The sequence below is a fragment of the Nilaparvata lugens genome, chromosome 11 (assembly GCF_014356525.2).
Source record: "Nilaparvata lugens isolate BPH chromosome 11, ASM1435652v1, whole genome shotgun sequence".
In the NCBI taxonomy this organism is placed as follows: Eukaryota; Metazoa; Arthropoda; class Insecta; order Hemiptera; family Delphacidae; genus Nilaparvata; species Nilaparvata lugens.
Window position 1 is genome coordinate 17320219 of NC_052514.1, and position 20850 is coordinate 17341068.

The 20850-nt window shown below is 35.2% G+C and overlaps 1 protein-coding gene across 8 annotated transcripts in view; it reads left to right on the forward strand.

Moving 5' to 3' along the window:
* LOC111057854 (sex-determining region Y protein) overlaps window positions 1–20850 on the forward strand; it is a 124813-nt gene that overhangs the window by 28383 nt on the left and 75580 nt on the right. The window contains exons 1-2 of one of the 8 annotated variants that reach the window (XM_039437725.1): window positions 7063–7542; window positions 10242–10584. The exons of 6 other annotated variants lie outside the window; for them this stretch is intronic. The gene's annotated coding sequence lies outside the window, so the exon portion shown is untranslated. Of the gene's footprint in view, window positions 1–7062; window positions 7543–10241; window positions 10585–20850 lie in introns of those variants that run through there. One more of the 8 variants, XM_039437720.1, reaches the window with a different exon arrangement.

Sequence of the window (20850 nt, forward strand, 5' to 3'; positions counted from 1 at the left end):
GTTGATCTTATTCAGTTTATCCGTGAGCTTTACATTTGAAATATACAGGGCAAAATTCAACTATCACTTCTACGACAATAGGCCTAGTCATTGTAAAGTGAAATTAGTTATTTATTAGATTGTCACCCTGTACAAGATATTTCAAAACTTTAGGAGAAGAAAACTAAGGAGAACAATAATTATTATTATTGTGAGATATGAAAATGAGAAAATTGCTAATTCATACGCAATGCGTAACGCGGAATCTTCTCCAGTTCCAATGCGAAAAACGCATTGGATTAAGAAACAAAATTCTTTGCACCAAATCTCGCTTGTGAGTTTTCCCTTTCTTGAAAGTAATACAGCTCCAATGTGGTTATTTTATTAGAAATTCTATTGTGATTCATTCAACTATTCACATTTTTCTCTTCAATGTCTAGTTTTTCCATGAAAGCCTTTTAATTTACTGGAAAAATCCTTTGAATTTCAACTCAAAAACATTATTAATACGAAGTCTTCTTATTTTACTTTGAAATTATATTTTACAGATGGAAATTACTGAGATATTGCTATTATTAAAATTCTAATGAATTAATAATGAGCGCTACTATCCAGAGATTGTCAGTTTGGTATAAGGGTAAGCATTCCTGAAGCAAATAGGAGGTACTGGGTTCGATTCCCGGGCTGACAAATAATTTCTGAATAGTAGCTCTCATCGAATTTTCATCTAGCTGTTTACCCTGTTGTCAATATTTGCAGTAGCAGAAGTCTTCGGGTGATTTACAGCATTTTATTTTGATTTTCTTTTAATAATATTTATAAATTATTCATTATCATGAACAAAATTACTTTGATTACTTGAAAAAGAAGCAAATTTAGGATGAAGCCTCTTATGCTTTTCATACTTTATTTATTTGTATTAATGAACTCGAGCTGCGTTTACATCCAATCTCAATCTCAATTGAAATCAAAAGATCCATTATAGGATAGAAACATGTAAGTTTTTTTGAGTTCATATATATATATATTATTAGATTTTCCCAACCAGTTTGACTTTTCAAGAGTTCGATGTTCTCACAATTAGACAATTATATATTTTGAGTGTAGTAAAATTTATTATCAAGCATAAAAGTGATTTCCCTTCTACAAATAACGCTGCCAACAGCCTATACAACCTGAGACCTACAGCAAATAAATTTAATATTATCTACAATACAAACATAGAAACCATCAGGAGACAACTTATATACATAAGCAGTAAAATCATTAATATAATCCCCGAACAGTATATTGAATGTGCGAAAATAACAAGAAAACTAAAACAGGATATTTACACCTGGATCAAATGCAATTACTTCTTCTATCTATGAGATGTTTTCACAAAGTGTACTCTTCTGACTTGTGTGCTTGCTTATTCTGCAATCCTTTGTAATTCATCTAGACCTTCAAATCTTTTTTTTAACACCTGGTCCTATCGGTTTCTTTTTCCATCCTTTTCCTCATCTTTCTTCCCCCATCCTATCCTTTCATATCTACCGTCTATTTACTTTTCCTGATACCTTTTTCACCTTTGAAAAAGAAGAGTTGTGAAGGAAGAGTTTTGTTTGGATTCGTATTTGGAAATTGATCAATCTAATAAATTCAAAATTGTAGTAGATACATTTTTTGGACTCAAAATTGTGTACGAATTATCCATTTAAGTTACGTAAGTAGCATAACCTTTAGACTGTGTATTCCAAATTAAGGTTTGAAGCAGTTTTGAGCAAATGCCTGTTGTTTTTACCTGAATTGTATTTGCATATGAATAAATAAATATTCAAATCGAAACCTTCTCAAGGATTAAAGGTTTTTCTAGTACATGGATATCCATAGTTGGAAAACCCTTCAATCTTCCACCCTTACTTTTTTGTACCACTTTCTTTTTATTTTGTTCTAATGTGTATTTTTGTTGTTATTCTTGTTTGCATTTGTATTCTTCATGTTAATCTCTGTATCAAACTTGTATGTGTGTGAAAAATAAATAAATAAATTGAATTGAATTGAAATTATTCAAAATCAAAGTCAACATAGCTTACATGTTTGTCTGATCTATATCCCCTACATTTAACTCTTCAATACTTATTTAAAGTTTTATTATTCCCAATGGAAATTTGTATTTCAAGAATTCTTCCATCAACCGAAAGAGAAGCTGTAGTTTTTTGTCACAAGAAATAATTCCAGCTAGTAGTCTATTTTAGAAGCAAATCTGGGATTCAAGTCGAAGTTGCTTTTCCAACTTTCTGAAGAAATCTCAGCCAACATGATCTATTAGCTTCTGTAGTGTCACAAAGAAACAGTGATTAAGATTGTGAGTTATTCACTCCAAGAGATGTTATCTCTTTGATTAGTTATCTCCTGATTGAGAATCGAGATATTGTTTCTTAAATCCGCTAAGGCTAGTTAGATGTAACCCAGAAGTAGAGAAAACCTATAATCTTATACAAGATTGTTTTTATTCTATGTCCAGTAGTTACAGACACTTAGCTGAAAAAAAACACTGTTCAATTGGAACTCCTGGGCTCGGTTTCATGATAGATTGATTATATGATAAAACTGGGTCCGCTTGTCAGGAGTGCACGGAAGTGTTATTGTTATCGATAATAGTTATTGCCATAGAAATAATATATTATGTTAGTGCACTTACTACTTGTAAACTGTCCCCTATTTGACCATATTCAAATTGTCTTGACCGAGTTTGATGAAACCGGGCATACTTTCCTGATCTAATAGCCAGCTGACTACTGGTATTATTAGTTTATATTTCCAACAGGAGTGTTTGGAAGAAATTGAAATTGATGGTAATGTCTATAGTGCTAGTGATAATCCCAATATATGTGCTAATGCTTTTAACGATTTTTTCATCTCTATAGGAGAGAAAATGGTACAAAATATTCCTAGTGAGCCTGGTGATGATTTGCAACCAGACAATCCCCACAATCCGCAAGATTATTTTACTTTTCAATATGTATCAGAGACTGAGGTTGTGGAGGCGATCGAGAGTCTTAGAGGTGCATCTGGGCCTGGTCATGATGGCATTACTGTATCTGTTTTAAAATCTGTTAAAAGTATTGTTGCCTCTCCACTCAAACACATTAATGTAAGTTTTGAACAAGGTATTTTTCCAGATTCTTTTAAAACAACTGTAGTAAAACCAATATTCAAATCACAAGACAAAAGGAAAATTACCAACTACAGACCAACTATAAGTTTACTTTCGAATTTGGCTAAAATAATTGAAAAATGTGTAAAGAGACAGCTACATAAATTTTTGGAAGTGAATAATATTCTGTCAAAAAATCAATTTGGTCTTAGAGAGGGGATGGGAACACAGGAAGCAATTGCTGCTTTTGTTCAAGAAACAATCTTAAACTTGGATGTAGGTAGGAGACAAATAGCTATTTTTCTTGATCTTGCAAAAGCCTTTGATACAGTTTGCCATGATCGTCTACTTGATTGTCTCCGTAGCCTTGGTCTTGAGGATGTGGCACTGGGATGGTTTTGCAGTTATTTAAAGAATAGGCAACAATGTGTTAGAGTCAATAACACTGTTAGTGAATATAAATCTGTTAAAATGGGAATCCCGCAGGGAACAGTGATTGGACCTTGCCTCTTCCTGATCTATATTAATGACTTTTGTAACCTTAATTTAATCAATGGGAAAATATTGTCATTTGCAGACGATGCAGTTTCAATTTTTCATGAAGAAAACTGGGCTAGCACATATGACTCAGCTGCTAGGGGACTGGGAGAAGTAAAAAAATGGCTTGATAGAAGAAAACTGACTCTGAATTTGTCCAAAACAAAATACATCTCTTTTTCCTTGAATATACAGAATCAGCCAGTTAATATGTCACTTGTTTTGCATTCTCCAAATTGTCTTAGTCATGTAGATTTAGGGTGTTCAGTTAATTGTAATAAAATAGAGAAGGTTAGCAGTATCAGATATCTTGGAGTAATGGTTGATCAGCATTTAAAGTGGGATGTACATTTGTCGCAGCTTACTACACGATCTAGAAAACTTATTTATTTATTTGTGAAATTACGTTCTGTTTTGCCTATGAAAGTCATGAAGATGGTGTATTATGCACTGGCACAGTCATTGCTCCAATATGGTATTGTGGGTTGGGGTGGTGCATATACAAATGTTCTAAAACCAGTAAAAACAATACAAAATTTAATATTAAAAATTATTCTGAAAAAGAATAGAATGTATTCAACAAGATTGGCTTTTTTGGAATTTTCAGTTCTACCGATTAGACAGATATACCTGAAACACATCATATTATATTATAAGAAGCTATCACTTTTTCATTTCATTAATAGAACGTCTTGCTATTACAAGACGGGAGGAGTCAGGTCTGGTTACTGTTCCTAGATTATTGACTACTGCTGGTCAGCGTAGCTTCATATATTTATCTCCATTATTTTTTAATATTCTTCCAAGTAATTTGAGAGGTTTACTCGCCCAAAAAAACTTTGGACTACATTTGAAAAAGTATCTGGTTAGCTCTCATGGCTGGGATAGTGCCGAGAATTTCTGGATTACATTAGTATAGTAATTATTCCAATTGAATAGATTTCATTTTGTACCACATCTTATATCATGTTATACACTAGGCTAGGCAATATCAGGTCATTATTATAATTTATTATAATTTACAAATTTTGTTGCATCTAACACATATTGTATTTAAATATATTGATCTATAATAGCATCACTGATTTATCTTGTTTATTGAAAGGATTTGATTTTAGTTGTTAATGTATATACTGTAATGCTAATTAATAATAAGTAAGTAGTCAAAGTACGGCTGCTCCTTCCCCAAGCTCGAGCTTGCTCTTTTGGGGAAGTAGTTCCTTATGTTTATTTGTATTTCCTATTGATTCATTTTGTTGTTATATTTCTAAATTGTGAATTATTGTAATGCTTTTTCAAGGAATAAATAAATAAATAAATAAATAAAATAACAGGGCCCTGTGGAATGGTGATTGACTGTTCTCCACTAAATTACAATTATAAGATTTTTACTTTCAAGTGGTTCAGAGCTCACTCTAAACTGTAAGTTCATTCATTTCTCATTTGCATTCCTCTCAAACATCAGCACAAGGCTAAGATTTTGTAGGATTCATCTTCAACTTGGTAGAACAAAATCTTATTCTATAGTCTGTTGATCGAGAGAAGAGACAATTTCTGGACTCGTAAATAATACCAGTTCACAATACTTCAATACTACTTCAAATAATGATTCACACTGAATCACATACTGTGATTATTCAACTTCTTCTTGTATGGCGCTGCAACCCATGGTGAGCCTTGGCCTCCGCAACTACCAGCCTTCATGCATCTATAAAATTGACCATGCCTCTCTATCCCCTCACTCCCAAACTCCTCACATCATACAACACCTCATCCAGCCATCTGTTTCTGACTCATTGTCTTCTATTGTGGAGCTTTTCCCGCATTATAATTTCAGGGATTCTGCTCGCGGATCCTCTCCACATGACCCAACCACCTGATTCTTTGTGCCTTTATGAATCAAGCTATGGTCTGACCTTTCCTCAAGTCTTCCAATTCCTTGTTGGAACGGATTCGTCAATCCAACCCCGGTCGTACTGGGCCACTTTCTTTCAAAGACATGGAGCTTGTTTTTCCTTTTCTGTCATTGTCCACGTCTCCGGATCATAAGTCACTACAGGGCGTACTAATCTAGGTATAATTTTAATTTGGCCTCTCTGCTAATCAGGCAGCTCCTGAATAAGCTTGTATTCGCGTAAAATGCTCTATTTCCAGCTTGGATTCTCTCACAGATGGTCTCACTCATTTCGTTTCTCATATTCAGTGTTGCTCCGAGATACTTGAATGATGCTTCTCCCTCTATTTCATTCCTGTCTACAACCAAATTCCTAGGAACTCTTCTTCCAGGTTCTGTTGCTACATGCAAGTATTTAGTTTTTGTTCAAGCCTATCTTTTCTGCTCCATGCTCCACTTCCATGAAGATTTCCTTTAGTATTGTGGTTTATCTTGCCAATATTGCCACATCATCAGTATAGGCACATATTTGGATTCCTTCATGGAAGAGGTTGCCCCCCTGATCTACATTCTTCAATACACCGTGCAGAGCAGTATTTAAAAGAGTCGCCGACATGCTATCTCCTTGTTTCACTTCGCCATTGAATTGAAATGCCTCACTAACTGTTTTACCCACCTCTATCATGCCTCTTGTGTCAGTCAAAGTGATCCGAATCATTCTGATCAACTTTGTTGGTACTCCATGTTGGGCCAAAATATTGAACAGAGGTCTTCTTTTAATCACAGAACACTGTTCTTTTGTCATTCTTTTAATGACAGAACACTTTCAAATGCTCTTCTGAAGTCAATGAACATTCAACTCAGTCCATCACAAAGATGTCCGGACTTGGATACTGTGAATCGGTCTTGCTGCTCCAAGATCCACATTCTCAGGCGCATGATTGTTTAAGTTTACATCATCTATAGGCTCCCAGTAACATAATTTATTGATAAGATTAACTTTATTTTTTTAAGATCAACTTTCTCAGGCGCATGATTGTTTCTTCTAGAACAGATTATATATGCCTTTTTTATTGCCTACTGCTTAAAGTTTATCATATCTAATACCAAAGGCAAAAAGGCATTCATTCGACTATATTTTCAACTTGGTGGATAACGTTGCTTCTATCTCTGACTCTAAACTCTAACGCTCAATCACAACTGAATCATATCACTGGATTCTGAATTCTTCACACCAGTTTCAGAGACTTTAGTAACAGTGATTCGAGTAGCAGCTATTGGTGGCGTTTGAAGCCTCTGCTTGGATGGCCATGCTATATGCTCTGAATCAGTCGAGAGCCGAAGCCTTGATAAGGGAGCAACAGAGACAGACCTATTGTGAGTGGAGTGAGCGAGAGAATAGTTTTCAGGTGTTGGCACCAGGCTGCGCTGACTCTACTCTCTCTGCTACTTTCTCTCTTGCACTCTGCTATCGCTCGATTCTCTCTTTATCAGTAGAACGTTAGTTTCGGGCTCTTCAATCCTTCAGTTGCGCCTAGACACTAGACTGAGTCGGTAGGCCTGGTGTGGGACTATTTGGCTTCGCTAGGTTGGCAATACGGCGCGTATTTCGTACTGTGTTTCATTATCATTTCGACCGCCGCGTGATAGACTGTACGCGCTTCCTTGAACACTATGAAAAACTATCACTAGCTCTGTGTAATCTGTTGTGTGTTGTCTACCACGGTTATCTACTACCATTCACCTTGAAATTATTATTTGTGGAATAAGTTTTATCGACGACAGTTGTGTTTTGTTCTCTGCTGAGGTGATTGTGACATAGATAACATTGTTATCACTGGATCTCAACAAGTTACCACAAATAGTTTTATCTCGAGTTTGACGTGTACGTGCGTGAAAAACGGATAAATCGGAAGGTTGTGCTCCATTTTTCTTAGCGAGAGGATGGAAAAAATATTCATACTTGTTTGAACTTCTTTAGAAGAATGAGAAGGTAATAGAATCTGACTATTTTTCAAACTTGGCATTATATTCAAAGCACGATTAATGAAGATGATCTTTCTTGTTATTATTTAATTTAGTCTTCTTTCTAGAAAATGTAGAAAACGTGAAGATTTTCATGATTTTATATTACCAGTTATACAATCATTCAAAACATATTCGATTTATCACTTGAATAAATTATAATTATTTATAATATCGCAGGACTCGCATGACATGATATCAATTCCAATGAAACAGTAATGCTAATTATTGATAATAATCAATTTCATAAATAAAATTCGTTTAAAGTTCTACGTCCGCCGCCCGGTCATATGGCCCGCTCCTTCTGAAACTGATGAATCACTTCTTGAGTAAATAATGATTTATAATATCCTAGGACTCAAATGTCATAATATCAATTCCAACGAAACACTCATGCTAATTATTGATAATAATTAATTTCTTAAATGGAATTCGTAGGTCCGGCCATGTGTATCTCTCCTCCAACACGTGCTGCTTGAGTCTGACACTGTCGAATCGTTTTTGACAAGTTCTCATGCCAGATTCAATTTCTAACTAGCCTACTATCATACTATTAAGTCAAAGTTGGCTGAATGACATAATACGAATTTTACTATATATTCATTACTATCTCGTGAATTCCTAATTGTTCAAATCAGAAGAAAATTTGAAAATTATGTAGTTTCAGCATTTGTTTCGGCGTCTACCACGCATTGTACTACGCGTTTACTACACATGTCAGTACTCCAAGTTGCCTATCCACCCCCTGCTTCGTTCTCCGTCTTTCTTTTCTTTCGTCGCAGAATTTATTTCAATTAATATATTTCTGTTATCTTTAAACTCAATGTTACAATACAATTTTTTCGAGTGATATTGGTTTTCACTAAGCACACTCATTCTATAAACTTGTGATCATTATTATACCGATATTGGCTCCATTATAGAACAAATACAATATTTGATATGTATCACTATGTAGGCTATTGAGCAATCTTGTTCAATGAAATAGGAAAATCTTGATCATTAATCCTGAATCGCGTACGGTATCAAAGTTTGAAAACAAATAATGCTGATCTCATATTATAGGTTTCATTTAAGAGATTATACAATGCATGAATAGTTGATTCGATTAAATTGTTTTATGTTGAAGAATGAAAAACTCATTGAAAATCCAGCAGCATGTTCGATTAGAATTTGCTTTTCCTTGAAGAATGGATTGATAATAATCGGAAGGTTATATTGAAGTTTTATTAATGTTACACAAGAATCTGAAATTCGATTTTTATCTGGAAATTCTCTAGTAAATCGGCTGACGTTGGATCTTGATGTAGCTGGTAATTATTATTTTGATGCATAAAATTGTTAAGTTCACACTTTTCAACAATCATGGTGCAATATTTTATGGTGTAGTAATGAAAAATAACTAGCCTGAGTTCTGTGAATTATCCTCAGCGATTATGTGGCTTACTCAGCGTTAATCGCAATGTATCTACCGATGGGAACAATCGATCACCCACTTTATTGGCGACTTTTATTGTGACCTTCGATCAATATATTTTACCTTATTCTTTTATTCACCTTTACTTCGATCAATAGGAAACTGAATACTTTATTATTCACCATGGTAGAAGTTAGTAACATGCTGTACGTGGTAGGTGTGGTAACAAAAAAGATCAATAAAATCGTTCAAATGTTATTCCCAAATTTGTAAGACCCAGTGAGTATAGATAGAATGTAACGTTACATCCTATACATTACATTACATTTCATACTCACTGGTAAGACCAGAAGCTGTCAGAAAAAAGTACCTAAAAATTTCTTCATGAGAAAGTCTCTCTTATTATTAAGATTATTGACTTTGTTGTAAGGGGTTTATTTTATTCCTTTAGTAAGTTTTCCGTTTTCTATGTGCTTGAATGTGGCACTTTCTAACTTTTGTTTTAAGACTGTCCCTTGTTCAGTATTGAAAACTAACATACAGTATTTCACGATTTTTTTTATCATCCATCTTATATCTTCTCTCATTTCCGTAGTTTCCATACTATAAAATAAATAATATGTCACTGAGTACTATATCCATTATAGATTGTATGCATGATATAATATATGACATTTTAAAATTTTTCTCTGAAAATCAGATAACAGTTTCATTAGCTTTTTAAACGAATGAATGAGTACATAGCTGGTCAGGTTTTAGTATCGTAACCTAGAAAAAAAGTTGATGATCATAATTTTTCACAGTCTAAAAATGTTCATGTGTTACATAACACTTTTCACATCCATAAGTTTACAAAGTTTCAGTGTTCTATGTTAATGGATATTCTCATATTTTTTATTCCTGTGTTGCTTGAAAACTTCCTCTCCTATGTTCCTAAATTTCTTATCTCAATATTTCTATGTGTGTAATATTCTCTTTGAATTCCTCAACTGACACTGCTGAATCTTTCCATTGGAAACCAAAACGCTCCAAATCTTCCTCACCAAAACTCTTTCCATCAAATTCCATTCCCAGCCATTTATCTGGATTATTTCACTTTTGGAGCCAAATTTCTCCGAAATCCTCTTCTTAGAACTCGAAAATGATCCATTTCTTCGAGACATCCGTTTCCTGCATGTCCTTCCCTCTTCCCATGGCATTTGATATCTGTTATCGAGCAGAGATTTCAAAATTGGTTGAATTTCTTTCAGAGGCTCGTAGGCGGGCGGGCGGGGGCCTGCCTCAACGCTCAACGCGCACCCTGGCTAGGAGCATCGATTATAGAAGTTGTAGAGTGCGAGAAAGTTATGCAACAGTGTGACAGCGCCCTCTGACAATTCTAACCGAGTACTTTTAACACAGACCTTAACGTTGAAGTATATTACAATTTCACTCGTTATGAGTTAGTTCCAAACGGTTTAGTGTGAAGTGTGTGAGAGATTCTAGTGGAACTGGTCGCTGAAAGACTGTAGTGCGTTTAAAGACTGGTGTTCCAAAAGCAGAGTAGTTATCGCTTGGAGAATCCGACTTGATCATCAATCTCAGGATGCTAAGGTAGGTGGAGTTCTATTTGCTTTGAATGTTGCATGTTCACAAAAACACCGTTCAAGTCACACGTTGCAAGTCATTTGAAGTTCACAAAAACCCCTAATTACAATTTGCAATGCTCACCGGATGAGCTTTTGAATAAAAACCATTCGAATTCAGTACAAAAAGTTGTTTCAAGAAAATTTACGTGTAAAAGCAATGTGAGTATTTAATAAAGGGTAATAATAATTTGTCTCCTGCCAAAGTTAATTGAAAGTTTTTTTTCGATTATCCTTTCAATTATAATATCGTTTTCCTTTTGTTGGTTTAGTGACTCAAGGGGTTATCCTCCAGGCAGAATAACACAATTTGCTGTAGTTTTTGAGAAACTTGGTGAACAATGTATTGTTCGTTTTATTATTCTTACTGTTTGAAGTTTCTTCTCGCAAATTAATCTCAATTTCAAATTTTGATTAGAATTGGTAGAATAGAAATTTCATTGGCAAAATCAAGAGTAAGCTACAAACTATTGTTAAGAAAATTCTGGTGCCACAGGGGTTTGAAAATGTTGTTAGTGACAATGAAAAAGAAACAAAGGGGACAGATCCAATGCATGCATCTTCCACTCTCGATGAACATTTACTGCTTTTTTTACTTTTTTCATTTTACAAGTGATTGAAACATTAATTTCCTTGTTTGCACTCCGTACGCTCGAGTATAATCAGGATACAACGTTCTGTACACTTGTATTGTGATAGTGAGTACTTAGTTATCTTGTTCTACATAACCAAGTAGCAATCTTGTATACTTTCTAACATTCAAGTAGTGAGATAATTACATCAAACATAACCAACTAATTTTCACCGATATAAGACAATTTAGAATTCCCCTAGTATTGTATTTATTATTTTTACATATTTAAATGTAATATCGGGCACAGAGCTTCGTTCCGGAGTACAAAAACATAGAAGCATAAAAGCATAGTTTGTAATAGCATAAAAACATATTTATTCATACACAGAACAAAATTCTTACAATTGATTGGGGAAGGACCAACAGGCGCAGCTCAAAACTGTTTCTTCCCCGAATTTTGATGTATACATTATAAATACGGTAGTCCAAAAAGTATAGGTTATGTTTCATACACTTTTGAATTCCAATTTCTAGTCCAAACATTTTGAAAACAGAAAAGTTCGAATTTAGATTTTTCATAAACCAAGCCTAATAACAAAATAACACTCACTAATCACTTTAAACTGTAAAATAATGATTAACTTTGAAAATTTTTATTCAATTTAAATTAATTGAATAAAATAACATTGTTGGTCATGTTAACAAATCAGATAATGTTGATCAAGTCGGTTTATCTATAATTGTCAGATAAAACTTCTTGTGAGAACCGCTGATTGATTGAAATAGTTCAACAGCTGAACATAATTGCAACACAACTGATCAATTGCACACAGGCACTCGCTTCTTCCGTTATCGACAGACGACTTAATTATCATCTATTTTCCAATGATGGATAGTTATTATCCTTTGGATGAGACCTAGTGCAATAGAATTTTTATATCATATGTTCCAAATTTCGTGAAAATCGTTAGAACCGTTTTCGAGATCCGTTGTACATAAATAGATTTAGATACCTAAATAAATATATACAGAAATCGCTCGCTTAATATAATAGGATATTCTACAGTAAACAGGGAAGTGTGGGCCACTCAGACAGGGAAGTCATGCACCGTTCCGATCCGATCACGGATGAAATGTCCTAGAATTCATCTTGCTAAAAATGTCCGTCTAGTAATCTGTCCCACCACCATCCCTCCACCCCTCACAAATATCGAACATAAGTAGGATCGGAACGGTGATACGTGTGGCTCAGGCTTTAGAGAATCATCCAAAACACTGTAGCTTACTATCATTGCTAATCATATCAACAAAGCTATTGAAATCCATCTGTTATTGCTTATAGATCCGTGCTTCTGGTTTCATGCTTAGTGAAATATAAATATTTCCCATGTCAACTAGATAATATTCAATTTATGACAATTTACCCACATAATTGTGATTTCTTGCTCAATTCTTAAACCCCATTTCATTTTATATTCTCTGTAATTTTCTACCCAATGATACCTTACAGTTGACTTGTCAATATTTATTTTATTTCAATGATGATTTCAGATCTTCAAATTTAAATACTCGTAATTCTCTTTCTGTCAATCCCCATATTCACAATTTTCCAATCCCATGTGAAACTCCATACTTGGACATAGAATGAATTATTGCCACAACTTAAACATCATTGTGCTTGTGTGTGATTGTTTGTAACATTCAATAACAATCAGAAAATGCAATATTTGTCTGAAGAATAAATTATTTCAGATGTGTGATTGTAACAGTATTGTCGAGAATGAGATGAGAGAGAATTGCTGCAAGTGCGGTGTTGTCTGGTTATCAGTGATATCAGGAGTTGGCGACGCATGCGCTTGTGTGATTGCCGAAATGTGCTTTGGCGCGTGTTGGTGTGAGCGCGTGCGCGCCACAGCATCGCATCAACTTATTTTTAGCGCATCCAACTTTTGCCGCTTTACTGTTACTTTTGGCTGCTTGCAATTTCCTCAGATCCGCGCCGGCTTTGCAGCTGAGTTGTTCGTCCTTCCGCTTAGATAATAGTTTTCGCGTAATGCGCTACTGAAGGTCTCCTATAGCTATCTATAGCTTCATCTCGTCTTTTCTGAATCTCCTATCTCATTGCTAAACAGTGGGAGAGAAGTTTTCTTTCATGAACATGCATATTGAATCTTGACAGTTCAGACAGGATCAGAGATTAGGAAAAGTCCAACACATAGTTGATAGAAGAATAGCTTCCTTTCATGACATGAGTTTAGCTGGGAGTAATATTTATACACTATATATCATGCGCCTGGAACTCCCGAAGGAAGGGTGATCGCTTGAGCCAACTCCTCTGAATATGATTCATGAGTTGTAAAATCGCTTCCCGGTTGTTCGGAACTCACCTAAAACTTTAGGTTCATTCATTTCTCATTTTCTGCCGCCTCATTACCCACGCACAGGTCTAGAGCTCATGTAGGCATCACCCTCAGAAAAAAAATTAATTAAATAAAAATTTGAAGTAGTGAATGTATTCATAAACTACATTCTGGGGAGAAATTGGGTTAATTGTATTGTTGGAAATCATTCTTTTGTGAAATATAAATTCATATACAACTGAAATGTACGAATAACATTATCAATGCATCATTGGAGATTATTGATTAGGAGAAAATTGGTTGAAATCAAAAATCGTCGATTATGATTTATAAAAGTCCAGCGAAATGTTGAAAAAAGTTTGTAATTTAGTAATTAATGAATCATTGGCGATAATAATTGATTAAGAGAAATTCGAAGAGGAGAAATTATTGTAAATAAGATAAAATTGAATCAAATATAGAATGAAATGAGTATGTTTTACAAATTTTTCTTCAATAGATTACTATTTCTAGATTTCCATTTCAACAGTAGAATCACTTCTTTCAGGTCTTAGTGCCGGTTGCATAAAAGCCGGTTACATTTTAACCGAGATTAATTCCACGAAGACCAATCAGAGAAGCCTTTTCAAAAACGCCTTCTTCGATTGGTTCTCGTAAAGATGATCAGGGTTAAAATTTAACCAGCTTTTGTGCAACCAGGCATTAATGATGCATTATCACCATCTAAAACCTCTGAAAGTTTTCTCTGGACTCCCACAGATCTGAATCAAGAATGATAAGTGATAAAATGAGTGAAGAGGTAGATGTTTTTGGCTTCCTAATTAATCCAATTAGCGTTCACAGAATTGTGTTCTTATACTTTGTGTTGGATTTATTACAAATGAAGCACTGAATGATATCTATCAGATTAATTCCTAGAAGCTTTCAAATATGAACCGTCGGTACTCGAACATAAACAAAACTACTATTCGTATGCCCTTTGAAGATGAAGGAAAATCAGATAGGATTAAATAACTGTCGGATTCAATAGGTATATGTTTGATACTCCATATTATATCAGCAAACTACACGTAGAAATAGCAGTGGTAGTGTATATTAGGTGCGCTATTCAGCACGCAGCCTGCTCATGCAAACAAATCACTGATTCATATAAATTTAATTCGTTCCGAGAACTCGGAGAGAGGAAAAGCGAAGGAAACGCGTGTCGCTAGACAGCTCTGTTGACAACAACGTTTGACTCGACATGTTGTCTCTATTGATAAGAGTGAGAGAGAGTGGGGGCACACACGCACGCACGCACACGGCCCATTCACAGATTTGGGGTGGATCGGTGGTTGTCAAGTGCTGCTTTGCTCGGTCTAACAAGTGGTCGGGCAATTAATCATTAATGGTGTCAGAGTTGCGTTCTCGGCTGTTTATATACCAAGGTATTGCCGGCGAATTCCAACCCCTGACCCTGTTCATCGAACCAATGTATAAAAGCGGTGGTGGTCTGAGTGCTCTTCATTATGTGGCTGCCGTAAACTGCCTATTATTTATGCAGCGATATTAAACCTAATGATAGGAACCGCTGTGGCATAACCTGTGATTTTTTAGAAGGGTTGAAACTTCCCCTTGCTGCGTTCTGACAGCCTATTGACACACCTAGGCTATTTACTTTTAGTGCGCACCTAATGTGCAAGGGGTGAGCAAACAAAATTAGAAGTCATCTATCACCTACTTCTTATCGAGTGCCAATCGCCTTCAACTTTCTCTAAACCTCTGATTCACCTGAAGAATAAAGTTGATAGAAGTTTGAAGATTAGAGTAGCTTATAAATCATCGCCCGGGCTATGTAGTTGTTAGCAGAACTGATGAATTTCCAAAACACAGGATTAAATCTTGGTAGGGTTCTGGCTTTATAAATCTGGCCTTATTTCTGTGAAAAAATCTATTCATGAATTGTGCTTGGCGTACTCCATGCTAGGCGCACTCCATTTAGTCAAGACAATACAAGACAGTATCAGATACGTTTAGTCACAACACTTCACAGACGCAACTCACATTAGTATAAAAATTTAGGCTAGCGCGCGTTATTTTTTATTATTTTTTATTTAAAAAAAAAATTGAGTCGATATCTTCAATAATAACTGAGATAACAGGGGGAGCATGCCGGCTAGAATTTGCCCAAAATTCTTACAATTGATTGGGGAAGGACCAACAGGAGGCGCAGCTCAAAACTGTTTCTCCCCCGAATTTTGATGTATACACTATAAATACGGTAGTCCAAAAAGTATAGGTTATGTTCCATACACTTTTGAATTCCAATTTTTAGTCCAAACATTTTGAAAACAGAAAAGTTCGAATTTCGTTTTTCATAAACCAAGTCTAATAACAAAATAACACTCACTAATCACTTTAAACTGTAAAATAATGATTAACTTTGAAAATTTTGATTCAATTTAAATTAATTGAATAAAATAATATTGTTGATCATATTAACAAATCAGATAATGTTGTTCAAGTCGGTTTATCTATAATTGTCAGATAAAACTTCTTGTGAGAACCGCTGATTGATTGAAATAGTTCAACAGCTGAACATAATTGCAACACAACTGATCAATTGCACACAGGCACTCGCTTCTTCCGTTATCGACAGACGACTTAATTATCATCTATTTTCCAATGATGGATAGTTATTATCCTTTGAGATGAGACCTAGTGCAATAGAATTTTTATATCATATGTTCCAAATTTCGTGAAAATCGTTAGAACCGTTTTCGAGATCCGTTGTACATAAATAGATTTAGATACCTAAATAAATATATACAGAAATCGCTCGCTTAATATAATAGGATATTCTACAGTAAACAGAGAAGTGTGGGCCACGTAGACAGGGAAGTCATGCACCGTTCCGATCCGATCACGGATGAAATGTCCTAGAATTCATCTTGCTAAAAATGTCCGTCTAGTAATCTGTCCCACCACCATCCCTCCACCCCTCACAAATATCGAACATAAGTAGGATCGGAACGCTACGTGATAGGCCCAGGCTTTAGAGAATCATCCAAAACACTGTAGCTTGCTATCATTGCTAATCATATCAACAAAGTTATTGAAATCCATCTGTTATTGCTTATAGATCCGTGCTTCTGGTTTCATGCTTAGTGAAATATAAATATTTCCCATGTCAACTAGATAATATTCAATTTATGACAATTTACCCACATAATTGTGATTTCTTGCTCAATTCTTAAACACCATTTCATTTTATATTATCTGTTATTTTCTACCCAATGATACCTTACAGTTGACTTGTCAATATTTATTTTATTTCAATGATGATTTCAGATCTTCAAATTTAAATACTCGTAATTCTCTTTCTGTCAATCCCCAGATTCACAATTTTCCAATCCCATGTGAAACTCCATACTTAGACATAGAATGAATCATTGCCACAACTTGAACATCATTGTGCTTGTGTGTGATTGTTTGTAACATTCAATAACAATCAGAAAATGCAATATTTGTCTGAAGAATAAATTATTTCAGATGTGTGATTGTAACAGTATTGTCGAGAATGAGATGAGAGAGAATTGCTGCAAGTGCGGTGTTGTCTGGTTATCAGTGATATCAGGAGTTGGCGACGCATGCGCTTGCGTGATTGCCGAAATGTGCTTTGGCGCGTGTTGGTGTGAGCGCGTGCGCGCCACAGCATCGCATCAACTTATTTTTAGCGCATCCAACTTTTGCCGCTTTACTGTTACTTTTGGCTGCTTGCAATTTCCTCAGATCCGCGCCGGCTTTGCAGCTGAGTTGTTCGTCCTTCCGCTTAGATAATAGTTTTCGCGTAATGCGCTACTGAAGGTCTCCTATAGCTATCTATAGCTTCATCTCGTCTTTTCTGAATCTCCTATCTCATTGCTAAGCAGTGGGAGAGAAGTTTTCTTTCATGAGCATGCATATTGAGCTGAGCGGTAAATTTTGACAGTTGGATAGATATTAGGAAAAGTCCAACACATAGTTGATAGAAGAATAGCTTCCTTTCATGACATGAGTTTAGTTGGGAGTAATATTATACACTAATATCATGCGACTGGAACTCCCGATGGAAGGGTGATCGCTTGAGCCAACTCCTCTGAATATGATTCATGAGTTATAAAATCGCTTCCCGGTGGTTCGGAACTCACCTAAAACTGTAGGTTCATTCATTTCTCATTATCACCCGCCTCATTACCCACGCACAGGTCTAGAGCTCATGTAGGCATCACCCTCAGAAAAAAATTAATTAAATAAAAATTTGAAGTAGTGAATGTATTCATAAACTACATTCTGGGGAGAAATTGGGTTAATTGTATTGTTGGAAATCATTCTTTTGTGAAATATAGATTCATATACAACTGAAATGTACGAATAACATTATCAATGCATCATTGGAGATTATTGATAAGGAGAAAATTGGTTAAAATCAAAAATCGTCGATTATGATTTATAAAAGTCCAGCGAAATTATGAAATAAGTTTGTAATTTAGTAATTAATGAATCATTGGCGATAATAATTGATTAAGTGAAATTCGAAGAGGAGAAATTATTGTAAATAAGATAAAATTCGAAGAGGAGAAATTATTGTAAATAAGATAAAATTCAATCAAAATATAGAATGAAATGAGTATGCTTTTACAAATTTTTCTTCAATAGATTACTATTTCTAGATTTCCATTTCAACAGTAGAATCACTTCTTTCAGGTCTTAGTGCCGGTTGCATAAAAGCCGGTTACATTTTAACCGAGATTAATTCCACGAAGACCAATCAGAGAAGCCTTTTCAAAAACGCCTTCTTCGATTGGTTCTCGTAAAGTTGATCAGGGTTAAAATTTAACCAGCTTTTGTGCAACCAGGCATTAATGATGCATTATCACCATCTAAAACCTCTGAAAGTTTTCTCTGGACTCCCACAGATCTGAATCAAGAATGATAAGTGATAAAATGAGTAAAGAGGTAGATGTTTTTGGCTTTCTAATTAATCCAATTAGCGTTCACAGAATCGTGCTCTTGTACTTTGTGTTGGATTTATTACAAATGAAGCACTGAATGATATCTATCAGATTAATTCCTAGAAGCTTTCAAATATGAACCGTCGGTACTCGAACATAAACAAAACTACTATTCGTATGCCCTTTGAAGATGAAGGAAAATCAGATAGAATTAAATAACTGTCGGATTCAATAGGTATGTTTGATACTCCATATTATATCAGCAAACTACACGTAGAAATAGCAGTGGTAGTGTATATTAGGTGCGCTATTCAGCACGCAGCCTGCTCATGCAAACAAATCACTGATTCATATAAATTTAATTCGTTCCGAGAACTCGGAGAGAGGAAAAGCGAAGGAAACGCGTGTCGCTAGACAGCTCTGTTGACAACAACGTTTGACTCGACATGTTGTCTCTATTGATAAGAGTGAGAGAGAGTGGGGGCACACACGCACGCACGCACACGGCCCATTCACAGATTTGGGGGTGGATCGGTGGTTGTCAAGTGCTGCTTTGCTCGGTCTAACAAGTGGTCGGGCAATTAATCATTAATGGTGTCAGAGTTGCGTTCTCGGCTGTTTATATACCAAGGTATTGCCGGCGAATTCCAACCCCTGACCCTGTTCATCGAACCAATGTATAAAAGCGGTGGTGGTCTGAGTGCTCTTCATTATGTGGCTGCCTTAAACTGCCTATTATTTATGCAGCGATATTAAACCTAATGATAGGAACCGCTGTGGCATAACCTGTGATTTTTTTGAAGGGTTGAAACTTCCCCTTGCTGCGTTCTGACAACTTATTGACACATCTAGGCTATTTACTTTTAGTGCGCACCTAATGTGCAAGGGGTGAGCAAACAAAATTAGAAGTCATCTATCACCTACTTCTTATCGAGTGCCAATCGCCTGAAGAATAAAGTTAATAGAAGTTTGAAGATTAGAGTAGCTTATAAATCATCGCCCGGGCTATGTAGTTGTTAGCAGAACTGATGAATTTCAAAAACACAGGATTAAATCTTGGTAGGGATCTGGCTTTATAAATCTGGCCTTATTTCTGTGAAAAAATCTATTCATGAATTGTGCTTGGCGCACTCCATTTAGTCAAGACAATACAAGACAGTATCAGATACGTTTAGTCACAACACTTCACAGACGCAACTCACATTAGTCATTTCAATTAGACTTTCCTCCACGCCTAATCGAATAGAGAGTGCTCCATTCCTATCATAGATCATTAGACAAAAGAATATTTCTATTTGCAACTTCATATAACATTGGAAAATAATGTTCATTACTTATTTGAGGACGAAAACTAACATTCACTTCATTACACAAACATGGTCTCATGTGTGAATTCTTTGTGGCAATGAATCCAATTGTAAATAGGTATAGGATGTTTTATGAAGCATTATTTCAATCTCCTTAAATGTATGTGAGAGATACAATGCTTTCTATATGAAATATGACTCATGTTAATAAAAATTAAAATATTTCTTGAGAAATCGATTCCTAAATTATACGTTTATGAGATCATATTATTCAAAGTAAAACTTTTTCTCAACTGTTTCTATTATATTCAAATTATAGTCTACTCCAAGCTAGTAGAAAATATAAATATGTTAGTCTACTCCAAACTAGTAGAAAATATAAATACGTTAAGTAGAATTATGGTAGTATAGGCCCAGGAAATCAAAACTTCTACATCTAAATCTAATTCTAGGAGTGTTGGAAACACAATTTTGATTCTAGAATTGTGAAAAATTAGAACCAGTAAATCAAAACTTCTAAATCCAATTCAAGAAGTGCAGTATTAGGAGAACAATTTTGACTCGAACTTGTTTTTGAAAAAACATTTGTTTCAACAATTTTGTTCCGCTAGGTTTTTAGACTTTTTGCTTGGTCCAGTTACTTGTCCCTTCCATTATTCCATGTAGCAAACCCCGCTACTCGATTCCGCTATTCAAAATTGGACTGGTATTGTGAACAAGTCACTGTCAACCATTTAATTCGTCCGTTGTATTTGCTGTTTTGTATAGCCTAATCAAACGTCAAACGCCTCTCTGTCTGTTATTTTTTTTCTAGTATCAGAATGCCAGCTAGTTTTGTTGACCTACAGTAATGTACAGGATGTTCGACTGAAAATAAAATAGAGAAAATAATCAGGCACAGGCGAATCAAAGGCGAACGATAGTCTCCACTTCCGGTCGAACTCAGAACTACTGTTCCCAGTTTTCCATAGGCGAAGCTTGAGCATCCTCCTTGTAACGTATTATCAATGTGACAACTGC